The sequence below is a fragment of the Micropterus salmoides genome, unplaced genomic scaffold (assembly GCF_014851395.1).
Source record: "Micropterus salmoides isolate LMB-PRFRI ecotype aquatic unplaced genomic scaffold, ASM1485139v1 Ms_hic_scaffold_2, whole genome shotgun sequence".
Lineage (NCBI taxonomy): Eukaryota > Metazoa > Chordata > Actinopteri > Centrarchiformes > Centrarchidae > Micropterus > Micropterus salmoides.
Genome location: NW_024041150.1, coordinates 6,883,532 through 6,898,149, shown reverse-complemented (window position 1 = coordinate 6,898,149; position 14,618 = coordinate 6,883,532). Strand labels below are relative to the sequence as shown.

At 46.0% G+C, this 14,618-nt stretch overlaps 1 protein-coding gene across 3 annotated transcripts in view; it reads left to right on the top strand.

The window, feature by feature from the left end:
- LOC119911334 (PH and SEC7 domain-containing protein 1-like) overlaps window positions 1-14,618 on the top strand; it is a 74,785-nt gene continuing 60,167 nt past the window's right edge. The window contains exons 1-2 of one of the 3 annotated variants that reach the window (XM_038730180.1): window positions 1-94; window positions 2,463-2,510. The gene's annotated coding sequence lies outside the window, so the exon portion shown is untranslated. Of the gene's footprint in view, window positions 95-2,462; window positions 2,511-7,406; window positions 8,433-14,618 lie in introns of those variants that run through there. The other 2 variants (XM_038730179.1, XM_038730178.1) reach the window with 2 other exon arrangements.

Genomic DNA, 14,618 nt, shown 5'->3' with positions numbered 1-14,618 from the left:
GCGGGACACTCGGAGTCCTCCGCGGTGCTGCTCTGGTGCTGCATGGGTCGCTAGAAAGCTGCGAGTCCCGCTTCATCACATTTTATCATTGGAGGTAAGTGAACTGCACGCGAAACTCCTTTGAAAAACATCTCATTTTAAGTTTCTTTTGATATTAGCTCAATTCTACAAATGCCTGAATATATCTGAAGGCATTTCCGGATTAACTAGCACCTCCTCGATATTTCGGCATACATTTAACTCCAACAAACGTCCTTTTCCTTTAGTAAAAGGTTTACTTTTACAACCCTCCATCTGTTAACGATTGTCCTTTCAAAATTATGGTCCACCCTGCTGAGCGATGACAATCAGCGACGCGAGTCACTTGGAAAAGTCCACGTTTCAGCGAAGGCAGTGCAACTTGGTCGATTATATCCACGCCGTATTGAAGATTATAGCTTTATTGTCCATAAAGACTTTGAGTTACATATGAGACGATGCTTACTGTGGAGAATAACGAAAGGGAGCGTTAAAGTTACACATTTTTGAAAGGAGTTCAGGCGTGCAGGCTGTTCGCCGAGAACAGCGGGTACAAGAAGCAGCAGAAACGGGTGTTTTCTGTCAAACATGCTCTCTTTACTGTTAATAAATAATAAATAATAAAGTGCTTATGACCACGTTTAATGTTTGTTTCTTTGTTTTATGAATCAAACTGCAAAGATAATGAGTCAGATGATCTGAAGTGAAGCGAGTCAGGATCCCGGATCCGGATCGGGGATGTAGAAGGTCGAGCGACCTTTAAAATTACAGGACTGAAGCTCTCAGAAATAATAAATAATATTATTAATAACAACTGAAATGATTTGGTTGGCAGTGCTGGTATGTGTGTCCTTTGTTCTCTGCTACCAGGTCACGTGTCAGCAGGTAGAGCTGCTTATTTTCAGTATTGATCAATATTAGCAAAATATTTAAATTAATTTAGTTCTTTAAAATGTCAAAGTAATGACTGACGCTCATGATAGGTCATCAGTTGCTAAAGTGATTCTTTAAACAGGTATAACTATTATATTGTTTGTTCGTCAACAGTGTTGATGAGAGAAGAAGTCTGAGCTGTTTTATTTCACATTAAATTAAATTGTGTTTTTGGCTGTCAGGCAGAGAGCAATAAATAGATTAATCAAGAATATTTGTTAGTTTGATAGAAAATAAAAATAATTGTTGAAGCCTGATTTTAAATAAAATATGAAGTCACTTTATTTATTTATGTAGCATTAAAAAAACAGGAGTTGACCCAAAGTGCTTTCCAAATGCACAATATTATGCAATATGTATTCCTGCCTGTTGATTTAGTAGTTTATATTGAACACAGCAGTGCACGAGTTCACGTTCACAAACGTACACAATCAGTTCACCAGAAACATCAACATGCTCGCTGCTGCTGGAGCACATGTCTGTAAGGACACGCTGCAGGTCTGTGCTGATGTGTAAGCAGCCTCTGTGTGAAAATAAAACCACCTCTGTTTGCCTCACTCATTAAAAGAGAACATTTTCTTTATTGGGTTTAATTTGCTATTAGATGCAGGGATAAAAGAACGCAACACATAATGCTGATAGCAGAGACATGTTCACATACGGTACAGTCAAAGAGGGTCTTAAGTTATATTTTGTTGAGGTCCGAAAAGGTTTAAAAAGCTTTGAATCTGACTGTTCAAAGTGTTGCAATAAACCTGTGCTAAGTTTATTACTGAGTGTGGCCCTGATAAGACGCCCGCTCACCTCGATCAGATAAATAATGTGTGTTTTAACTGACGTGAATTGATACGGCAGGTAAAGGAAGAATCGAACACGTCACCATTTCTCTCAGTGAACATGTTTCTGAAGCTGTTGTTGACATTTTCTCCAGATGTTAGTAAAAACCCAGGTAATCCATAGATACCAAAAAAAACCCAAACACGTTCAGAAATGAAGTCATGTGTAATAATGTGAAATGAAACAGACTGAAATGTATTTTGTACTGCAGCCTTTGTTGGAAATGAGCCTCCTGTTTGGAGAAACTAGTCCCGTGCATTGCTCAGGTCTTTAAGGTTCTGTTTATGAACGTATTATTTATTTATTTATTTTGTATGTATGGATTACTTGGGTTGTTACCAACATCAGGAGAAAACGTCGTGTCAGCAGCACCTTTAGAAACATGTTCACTGAGAGAAATGGTGACGTGTTCAATACTTATTTGACCCTCTCTGGCTCTGTGGAGGTATTGATTTGGTGTTGGAGATCTCCCGGGACGTTTTGTACGTGCGTGTAAATAAATCCGTGAGGGACGGTTCATGTAAACAAAACCATTCATTCAGTCATTCTGAAGGACACACTCAGCATCTAGTGACTGTGGCAGAAGAAGAAGAAGAAGAAGAAGAAGAAGAAGAAGAAGAAGAAGGACTGTTTGTGTTGCTTTAAGTTAATCTGATCTTCTTCTCTCCTCGCAGACTTCCTGTCGGCAGCCGTCCTGTGTGACTCCGCCTCCTGTATCTGAGGTACTGCAACACACACACACACACACACACACACACACACACGGTCCATATGGATGTGAGAGCTTCAGGCTGATTGATGTTTGTTGTGCAGCGCTGACGGCTGTATTTCCTGTTAAAGACCACACAGACTGGGAGTTTGTCCTGCTGCTCTTTTTATCATCCATCACAGAACGAGAGGGTTTGAGAGGAAATGATCTGTTTCTGTCTCTATTGCACGTTCTTATATCCAACTACACTTAGAATAAAGAGCAACTTTAGAGTGCGATCAGCTGAAGCTCACTGCGCTCATGATAAACTTGTTCTTGATGTTTGAAGTTGTCACAGAAACACCTGCTCCTACTAAACTCTGTTGTCCTGTCAGTGAAGACCTTGAAGATGACACCAAAGCCTGTGAGGCTGTTCACTGACTTCCTGTAACCTTTCTACAACAACAAGTCTAAAGTCACCTGCTGTTGTAGCAGCAAACGGGGGCAGAGAGTCTGTTATTACAGACATGTAAACACACCGCAGATGCTGGACTGTCCCGCTGTTATTACAGACATGTAAACTCACCGCAGACGCTGGACTGTCCCGCTGTTATTACAGACATGTAAACACACCGCAGACGCTGGACTGTCCCGCTGTTATTACAGACATGTAAACACACCGCAGACGCTGGACTGTCCCGCTGTTATTACAGACTTGTAAACTCACCGCAGACGCTGGACTGTCCCGCTGTTATTACAGACATGTAAACACACCGCAGACGCTGGACTGTCCCGCTGTTATTACAGACATGTAAACACACCGCAGACGCTGGACTGTCCCGCTGTTATTACAGACATGTAAACTCACCGCAGACGCTGGACTGTCCCGCTGTTATTACAGACATGTAAACTCACCGCAGACGCTGGACTGTCCCGCTGTTATTACAGACATGTGAACACACCGCAGACGCTGGACTGTCCCGCTGTTATTACAGACATGTAAACACACCGCAGACGCTGGACTGTCCCGCTGTTATTACAGACATGTAAACTCACCGCAGACGCTGGACTGTCCCGCTGTTATTACAGACATGTAAACACACCGCAGACGCTGGACTGTCCTGCTGTTATTACAGACATGTGAACACACCGCAGACGCTGGACTGTCCCGCTGTTATTACAGACATGTAAACACACCGCAGACGCTGGACTGTCCCGCTGTTATTACAGACATGTAAACACACCGCAGACGCTGGACTGTCCCGCTGTTATTACAAACATGTAAACTCACCGCAGACGCTGGACTGTCCCGCTGTTATTACAGACATGTAAACTCACCGCAGACGCTGGACTGTCCCGCTGTTATTACAGACATGTAAACTCACCGCAGACGCTGGACTGTCCCGCTGTTATTACAGACATGTAAACACACCGCAGACGCTGGACTGTCCCGCTGTTATTACAGACTTGTAAACTCACCGCAGACGCTGGACTGTCCCGCTGTTATTACAGACTTGTAAACTCACCGCAGACGCTGGAATGTCCTGCTGTTATTACAGACTTGTAAACTCACCGCAGACGCTGGAATGTCCTGCTGTTATTACAGACATGTAAACACACCGCAGACGCTGGACTGTCCCGCTGTTATTACAGACTTGTAAACTCACCGCAGACGCTGGACTGTCCCGCTGTTATTACAGACTTGTAAACTCACCGCAGACGCTGGAATGTCCTGCTGTTATTACAGACTTGTAAACTCACCGCAGACGCTGGAATGTCCCGCTGTTATTACAGACTTGTAAACTCACCGCAGACGCTGGACTGTCCCGCTGTTATTACAGACTTGTAAACTCACCGCAGGCGCTGGACTGTCCCGCTGTTATTACAGACATGTAAACTCACCGCAGGCGCTGGACTGTCCCGCTGTTATTACAGACATGTAAACTCACCGCAGACGCTGGACTGTCCCGCTGTTATTACAGACTTGTAAACTCACCGCAGACGCTGGACTGTCCCGCTGTTATTACAGACTTGTAAACTCACCGCAGGCGCTGGACTGTCCCGCTGTTATTACAGACATGTAAACTCACCGCAGACGCTGGACTGTCCCGCTGTTATTACAGACTTGTAAACTCACCGCAGACGCTGGACTCCCGCTGTTATTACAGACATGTAAACACACCGCAGACGCTGGACTGTCCCGCTGTTATTACAGACTTGTAAACTCACCGCAGACGCTGGAATGTCCTGCTGTTATTACAGACATGTAAACTCACCGCAGACGCTGGACTGTCCCGCTGTTATTACAGACATGTAAACACACCGCAGACGCTGGACTGTCCCGCTGTTATTACAGACATGTAAACACACCGCAGACGCTGGACTGTCCCGCTGTTATTACAGACATGTAAACTCACCGCAGACGCTGGACTGTCCCGCTGTTATTACAGACATGTAAACACACCGCAGACGCTGGACTGTCCCGCTGTTATTACAGACATGTAAACACACCGCAGACGCTGGACTGTCCCGCTGTTATTACAGACATGTAAACTCACCGCAGACGCTGGACTGTCCCGCTGTTATTACAGACATGTAAACTCACCGCAGGCGCTGGACTGGCCCGCTGTTATTACAGACTTGTAAACTCACCGCAGACGCTGGACTGTCCCGCTGTTATTACAGACTTGTAAACTCACCGCAGACGCTGGACTGTCCCGCTGTTATTACAGACATGTAAACACACTGCAGACGCTGGACTGTCCCGCTGTTATTACAGACATGTAAACTCACCGCAGACGCTGGACTGTCCCGCTGTTATTACAGACTTGTAAACTCACCGCAGACGCTGGACTGTCCCGCTGTTATTACAGACATGTAAACTCACCGCAGACGCTGGACTGTCCCGCTGTTATTACAGACTTGTAAACTCACCGCAGACGCTGGACTGTCCCGCTGTTATTACAGACATGTAAACACACCGCAGACGCTGGACTGTCCCGCTGTTATTACAGACTTGTAAACTCACCGCAGACGCTGGACTGTCCCGCTGTTATTACAGACATGTAAACACACCGCAGACGCTGGACTGTCCCGCTGTTATTACAGACTTGTAAACTCACCGCAGACGCTGGACTGTCCCGCTGTTATTACAGACATGTAAACACACCGCAGACGCTGGACTGTCCCGCTGTTATTACAGACTTGTAAACTCACCGCAGACGCTGGAATGTCCTGCTGTTATTACAGACATGTAAACTCACCGCAGACGCTGGACTGTCCCGCTGTTATTACAGACATGTAAACACACCGCAGACGCTGGACTGTCCCGCTGTTATTACAGACATGTAAACTCACCGCAGACGCTGGACTGTCCTGCTGTTATTACAGACATGTGAACACACCGCAGACGCTGGACTGTCCCGCTGTTATTACAGACTTGTAAACACACCGCAGACGCTGGACTGTCCCGCCGTTCTGACAGACACTGAACACACCGCAGACGCTGGACTGTCCCGCCGTTCTGACAGACACTGAACACACCGCAGACGCTGGACTGTCCCGCCGTTCCCGTTCTGACAGACACTGAACACACCGCAGACGCTGGACTGTCCCGCCGTTCTGACAGACACTGAACTCACCGCAGACGCTGGACTGTCCCGCTGTTATTACAGACATGTAAACACACCGCAGACGCTGGACTGTCCCGCTGTTATTACAGACTTGTAAACTCACCGCAGACGCTGGAATGTCCTGCTGTTATTACAACATGTAAACTCACCGCAGACGCTGGACTGTCCCGCTGTTATTACAGACATGTAAACACACCGCAGACGCTGGTCTGTCCCGCTGTTATTACAGACATGTAAACACACCGCAGACGCTGGTCTGTCCCGCTGTTATTACAGACATGTAAACACACCGCAGACGCTGGACTGTCCTGCTGTTATTACAGACATGTAAACTCACCGCAGACGCTGGACTGTCCCGCTGTTATTACAGACATGTAAACTCACCGCAGACGCTGGACTGTCCTGCTGTTATTACAGAGACGCTGGACTGTCCCGCTGTTATTACAGACTTGTAAACTCACCGCAGACGCTGGAATGTCCTGCTGTTATTACAGACATGTAAACTCACCGCAGACGCTGGACTGTCCCGCTGTTATTACAGAGACGCTGGACTGTCCCGCTGTTATTACAGACTTGTAAACTCACCGCAGACGCTGGAATGTCCTGCTGTTATTACAGACTTGTAAACTCACCGCAGACGCTGGACTGTCCCGCTGTTATTACAGAGACGCTGGACTGTCCCGCTGTTATTACAGACTTGTAAACTCACCGCAGACGCTGGAATGTCCTGCTGTTATTACAGACATGTAAACTCACCGCAGACGCTGGACTGTCCCGCTGTTATTACAGACATGTAAACTCACCGCAGGCGCTGGACTGGCCCGCTGTTATTACAGACTTGTAAACTCACCGCAGACGCTGGACTGTCCCGCTGTTATTACAGACATGTAAACACACCGCAGACGCTGGAATGTCCTGCTGTTATTACAGACTTGTAAACTCACCGCAGACGCTGGAATGTCCTGCTGTTATTACAGACTTGTAAACACACCGCAGACGCTGGAATGTCCTGCTGTTATTACAGACTTGTAAACTCACCGCAGACGCTGGACTGTCCCGCTGTTATTACAGACTTGTAAACTCACCGCAGACGCTGGACTGTCCCGCTGTTATTACAGACTTGTAAACTCACCGCAGACGCTGGAATGTCCTGCTGTTATTACAGACTTGTAAACTCACCGCAGACGCTGGAATGTCCTGCTGTTATTACAGACTTGTAAACTCACCGCAGACGCTGGACTGTCCCGCTGTTATTACAGACACTGAACACACCGCAGACGCTGGACTGTCCCGCTGTTATTACAGACTTGTAAACACACCGCAGACGCTGGACTGTCCCGCTGTTATTACAGACACTGAACACACCGCAGACGCTGGACTGTCCCGCCGTTCTGACAGACACTGAACACACCGCAGACGCTGGACTGTCCCGCCGTTCTGACAGACACTGAACTCACCGCAGACGCTGGACTGTCCCGCCGTTCTGACAGACACTGAACACACCGCTGGCCCTGGACTGTCCCGCCGTTCTGACAGACACTGAACTCACCGCAGACGCTGGACTGTCCCGCCGTTCTGACAGACACTGAACTCACCGCAGACGCTGAACTGTCCCGCCGTTCTGACAGACACTGAACACACCGCAGACGCTGGACTGTCCCGCCGTTCTGACAGACACTGAACACACCGCAGACGCTGGACTGTCCCGCCGTTCTGACAGACACTGAACACACCGCAGACGCTGGACTGTCCCGCCGTTCTGACAGACACTGAACACACCGCAGACGCTGGACTGTCCCGCCGTTCTGACAGACATGTCTGATCGACCGCCATACTGTAGTGCGTTGTGACATCACTGTTGGGGGCGTGGCCAGTGTATCTCTGCTGTAATTGGTCATTAACAGCAGCTCCGACCCTCTGACCTCAGAGCGCCTCTAATCAGCTGCGTGCTGCCGTCTGTCAGTGCTGCTCGTCATTGGCTAAAGGAGCCAGGTCTGCAGGCAGCGGAGGATGGGGATTGGCTGGCAGGCTGCCTGGAAGAAGGGGCAGGGACGTCAGCTGATTGATAGAGATCGGAAGTGGAGGAGGAGGAGGAGGAGGAGGAAGAGGAGGAGGAGGAGGAGGAAGAGGAGGAGTCTGTAAATCCACGATGAGCCGGCTCTGCTGCAGACAACAAGTGTGCAGAGAGAGAGAGAGAGGATCAGACGACTCTGTAGCAGAGAGAGAGAGAGAGCGTGACGGGACGAGAGAGGGAGGAAAAGGAGGTTACCACGGCAACTCGGGGGACGACGTCGCTGCAGCGGCGAGGACGCCAGGACACACAGGTAAGGTTACAGTGTGTGTGCGTGTGTGTGAACATGTGTGTGCGTACGTGCGGTTTTTATAAGTGTGTGTGTGTTGGTGGATTGTGCAGTGCATGCTGGGAGGGAGGGGGAGGAAGAGGGGGAGGAGGGGGAGGAGGTGTCGGGGGAATCCTATTAGCAGAGTCCAGGAAAAGTCGGACTAACTGTGCTTATCAGCCTGAGACACACACACACCTGCAGAGTGTTCACCTGTTCGTCTCTCAGGCTGTGAATAAAGTTTCAGAGCAGAGTTCAGCTCTCAGGCTGTAAAACCAGAAATAAACTCTGCTCGCAGTTTCTCCTACGTGAGGATGTATTATTTTAGTTTATTATATAAGAGGTAAAAACCTTTTTTAAAGATATCTCACAGAAAAAAAGACACGTTCTCAGTGAAGGAGGAAAAACTGAACATGGAACAACAGAATAACAATAGTTCATTACTAATTAATAATCAGGATCTCTTTCATTGGGCAGGAATGTGCATGTTGCTCTCAGTGTCCATAAGAGGCGCAAATAAGAATAATTAAATAAGACAAACTACCTCGTACAGAGATAAACAACATTTGCAGACAGTAGGACGACAGGGAGCTAATCAAGGAAGGAATAAGGTTTTTATAAAACTGCTGGAAAAGATGTCCGGTAGCTTTTCTCTCTCTTTCTCGTATGTTACGGTCAAAACAATGAAGTGATTAAAAATATTAATGATAATAAGCAGATGAATTTATAGTGAAAATAAGTGAACAAAGTTTAGTTAAAAATACCTGCTGGCAGATTAAATCACTGGATTTGTGAATGGACTCTGGTGCCCACAGGCCTGAACAAAGACCTCATGTTCTGTGAGATCGTGCGTCTGTTCATGTTTCACTCGTACAGCATATTTACGTTTTATCATGTTCTCTTTGCAACAGGACGGTCGTCCTGCAGGTAGAGGGCTCTTAACATTATAAAATGTCTCGTCCATGTTACAGAAAGTAAGGCCTGTTAACCTGGCTAAACCAAAACATGAATCATTTTTAGTTTATTTTAGTGTGAGTTTCCTGAATAAGTCAGACAAGAACATTTTTTTTGTATCAACAATATTATTTTTCTTAAAATATCAAACCATATCTCGGGCTGATAACTAAACAAAATATGAAACAAGCAAACATTCAATCAAAAAGACGACAAGATAAAAACAGATAAAAGTTAGCAGGTCAGCGTAACCTCGTCCTGACGCGTCTCAGCTGTTTAGGCCGCCTCAGTTTCTGATTTCCTACATTTCCCAGAAACCCCTTGCAGTGATATTTGGGTGTTGCCCGACCTGCCGTCTCTCTTTGAGTTTCACTGTGAACAGGAAGTGTCTGTCCAAATGAAACCTGACCCACCACTCAGGAAGGGACCCATCCAGAACCAGATCTCCTCTTGGTCTCTGCTGTCTGTCATCTGGTCGTCCTGGAATAGTTTTAATGTTTACAGAACATTCACGCTGAGAGTAAAACACATGGCAGAGTTAAGCAGCAGCCGGCTCGTTCACGTCTTCAGTCTTTTCTTCTTGTCCATTATCCTTTTTCATCTTCGTCTTCTTTTTGTTCATCTTCTTGTTCGTCATCTGTTTCGTCATGCTTTTCGTCTTCATCTTATTCATCTTCTTCTTCAACAACTTCTTCAGCTTCGTCTCCTTCTGCATCGTCCTTTTTGTCTTTGTCTTCTTTGTCGGACCAGCTGCCCTGCTGCTGCACGACCTGCTGCTGAACGACCTGCTGCTGAACGACCTGCTGCACGACCACGTCCACGACCGGACGTTCGGCAGCAGGTAGTTCAGCAGCAGGGCGTTGAGCAGCAGCAGGTCGTTGAGCAGCAGGACGTTCGGCAGCAGGACGTTCAGCAGCTGGGCGTTCAGCAGCAGGACGTTCAGCAGCTGGGCGTTCAGCAGCTGGGCGTTCAGCAGCAGGACGTTCAGCAGCTGGACGTTCAGCAGCTGGACGTTCAGCAGCTGGACGTTCAGCAGCAGGGCGTTCAGCAGCTGGGCGTTCAGCAGCTGGGCGTTCAGCAGCAGGTCGTTCAGCAGCAGGGCGTTCAGCAGCAGGACGTTCAGCAGCTGGACGTTCAGCAGCTGGGCGTTCAGCAGCAGGTCGTTCAGCAGCAGGTCGTTCAGCAGCAGGACGTTCAGCAGCTGGACGTTCAGCAGCTGGACGTTCAGCAGCTGGACGTTCAGCAGCAGGACGTTCAGCAGCAGGACGTTCAGCAGCTGGACGTTCAGCAGCTGGACGTTCAGCAGCTGGGCGTTCAGCAGCTGGGCGTTCAGCAGCAGGTCGTTCAGCAGCAGGACGTTCAGCAGCAGGACGTTCAGCAGCTGGACGTTCAGCAGCTGGACGTTCAGCAGCTGGACGTTCAGCAGCTGGACGTTCAGCAGCAGGACGTTCAGCAGCAGGACGTTCAGCAGCTGGACGTTCAGCAGCTGGACGTTCAGCAGCTGGACGTTCAGCAGCAGGTCGTTCAGACGTTCACTGCGACTTCATCATTAAAATTTCAGTTAAACTAAATTACTTTTAGAGAGAGACCCTAACGAGGCTCACAAGATCACATCCTGCTCCCTTTCCAAGGTCATCAGATTAAAGGCGATGTTGCCGTGACAGCGGCGAGGACGGATGTCTGAGCAGCTGAATTGAACACTGAGGGACCAGTCCAGCATGCGGACTGGTGGGACTCTGCAGGAAACCAAACCTCCACACTGGGTTGTAATAATCACTCGGGTATCTCTGAGGCTCGCTCAGCTTTACCTTTTCAAAATGAACCAGTGACGAGTCTGAAGAACGTTAGGCGCTCATTCATTGGCTCGTTCAAGCTCTGACTTCCTGTGTCAGGAGGTTTGCATCAAATGTTTGTGAGGAAGAGGTTTGGACTCCGTGGTTGGATCAGAAACTGCCAAGTATACTAACTAAATGTATGTAAACAAAGCAAAATCTCCAGTCTGCCTCGCTGCTGTGTCCCACAGTAAAACACAGAATCTGGCAAAACTTTAGGTTTCATAGTGCCTGTTCATGGTCTCGTCGCCCAGTATGTGAATGTAGCATAAAGCTCCGTCAGGGGGAAGTAACTTTAGCTGTAAAAATGAGTAACGGAGAAGGTGGAGAGCAGGAAAACAGTAGTGCGCCGCTCTATGACGACACCACGTATCCGTCAGACGCCTGCTCCGCAACACGAGTCGTTTTTAAGGGTCCACCAACCCACCTGAAAAACATCCTATGGGATGAGACGGCTCATTTGGTATCATACTAATTTGATATACAGTGTGTGTAGTTATTAATTAACCACACTATTTCATTATGACGGTGTTACTGCTTCTAAGAGCGGGACTAACTGAAACAGCTGTAATTCCCATCAGTCTGCAGGAATGTCAGTCGGGTAGTTTCTCAGAAAACAGATAGTCCGTCATCCTGACCGGTAGAGCTCAGGACACGAAGACCTCCTGGTGTCCCTGGTTCATATCAGAGGGATCTTTGCCACATGTCGTTGCCCTCTTTATTTACCCCTGAGGCTTCGTGTCACCTCTTCCCTGTCAGACTGCGGTCGTCGTCGTCGTCGTTGTTGTTGTTGTTGTTGTAAATGGACTGGAACACAGAGCTGAGGTTGTCTCTCAGCTGCTGGTGTTGTGTTTCTGACTGTTGGTCGACTGTCTGGGCTGATTGCAGAGCTCAGCAGCTCCTCTCTGTTCAACACTCAGCGTGCAGATTATACAACAAACTGTTATAGTGAAATAATCAGGAACAAAATGATTAAAATAGTTTTAATCTCAATGGACTGCAGATTCTCATCCTAAATCCTATTAAACAGAACAGTTTTCTAGTTATACTTTTGAAGTGAAAACTTAATAGCATGTTTTATCACATGATTAAAATAGATTTTAATCAGTGTATCTTTATTAGGAATCAAATTAATGCAAAGAAAATCTAAAAATTTGATTTATTTGATTATTTCAAATCAGAAGATGTGAAACGGGGCGACACAATCCAAGTCTTCAGAAAAATAGCTTGCCTTTAACCGGCTGCGTGCTCAGATGGTAGCTTGAACTTGTCCACGGATCCGTCTGGGAGTCTTTAAAAAAATAAAACAACGCCGCTCAGAGCTGTGGTGTTGTTCCTCTCCAGCAGGAGGCAGGAAGTAAGGGTGCGTCTAAGGGTCAAAATAGTAGCAGCCAAAGATTGTAGAGATTCTTCGTAGCAAAGATTCTTTGGTAACAGCAGTGACTGTGTAAAATAAACGATTAACGCGATTAAACACATTTATAGCGCGTTATGCTCCGTCTTTAATCTCATTGCGCTTAACGTGTTAATGCTGACGGCCCTAATAATGACACCACAGTTTGATTTCCTGCAGTCAGCAGCACAGATGCTTTAATGAACAAATTAAATAAATAAGTTTTTTTTTTTTTTACATGTGAAAAATTTAAACCTGACGATGTCATCCTGCAGTGACATCACAGTGGAAATAATTAGTTCATAACACGTCGAGTGTAATTTAATAATGTTACTGACAAATTATTCAATCACATGAAGTTGTGTAATTTTTAAAAATAATCCTCATTACATGATTTTGTTCATGTGACTGAAGCCCCGCTGAGATTTAAAGAGCATCACACACACACGCCTCCTCATCACGGTGTCTGCACTGCCCTTCAAACTGCCCTTGAATGTACAGGGGGGGGTATTATTATCCAGACTTCAGCACCACACACCTCGCTGGCATGGTCTTTATCTCCAGTAGACTTTCACTGCTGCAGACTTACAGCTGTTCTCTGTTAGATTTAACCATCTGTGAATCATCACTGTGATTCACTGACAGTGATGTAATATTAAAAATGCTTTTATTTTATTTATATAACACTCTGAGAAACAGTTTATGCTTTACAGGAAAACAAAAATAATCTAGAGCAGACTATAAAGAAGCTAATTAGAACAATGAATGTATGAATAGTACAGCTGCAGTGATTAGGTGGTTTGAAAGTAAATTAATCGACAACCATTAAATAATTAAACAAAAAATTGAATCATTTTTATGTTTTTCTTTGAAATATATGATTTTCAACTAAACAAGCAATGTAAGGATATCACTTTGAGTCCCTCGGGGTTCTGGATGAAGGCAGTTAGTGGGATACTGCAAATAGTTGAAGTCTCAGTAGGTTTTTAGACACTGACAAAATAAGACACTGTGATCACAGTAAATTGCCTCCTTGTTTGACACCAGACGTCATGTGGTCTTAACTGGTTCCCTCTGTATCACTTTCTGAGCAGGCTCAGTTCGATGGGTGTGTTGACCTTATTATTATAATTGTTTTATGAGGGGGGGGGGGGCTTCAGCTCGGGTGTGTGTTGGATTTCCTGCAGCCTCTTGTGTTTTCATGTGACTCCTCATGATCTAAACTGCTGACCTCCATCAACAAACACGATAGAAACTAAATTTCTACTACATCTGCTGATTTACCGTAAAGTCTGGAATAGACAAACAGTGATGGAAACTGTGGACAGACAACATACAGCTTAGAGCAGAGATAGATTAACAGAACAACAACCAAAAAAGGGAGAACTTTTAAAACGTCAAATTTCAGTAACCAAAAAAGCCCACTGAGCTGGCTGTAAGATGTGTTTTTGTTGGTGTAACTTACAGATCAGACTCTTCATGTGATGGCTGTTCTCACCTGAACTCCAGGCTGCCTTTCTTCTATTAATAGACGAATCAAACTCACACGTCACTTGGCGCCTGCTGACCCGCATGTTCCTATCGCCATGTTGGAGGATGGCCAAAGACATGAATGGGCATGTAATTATCAAAAAGACACAAGTGGTCATAAAGGCTCAGAAGCAGAACAGCAGATTAATTTAAAATGTGGTTCATTTAAAACTTCAGTTCATTTGCAGATATAAGGTTACTTATTTATCATTAAACAACACAAGGTTGTATAACGAAAAGAAAAGTTTGTAGTCCCTTCATGCTGCACACACAGAACCTAACAGATAATTAAATGTGTATTACAATATAGTAGCATGTAAAGTAAAATAAATAAAACAGGCTATATACAGACACCCAGAACATTCTGCAGTGCATTTTTTTAATCTGCGTCTAGGTGAATATAAATAACAGCAACAAGATGATGATGATAATATAGATTCATCTTCACATTAAACAGTCATT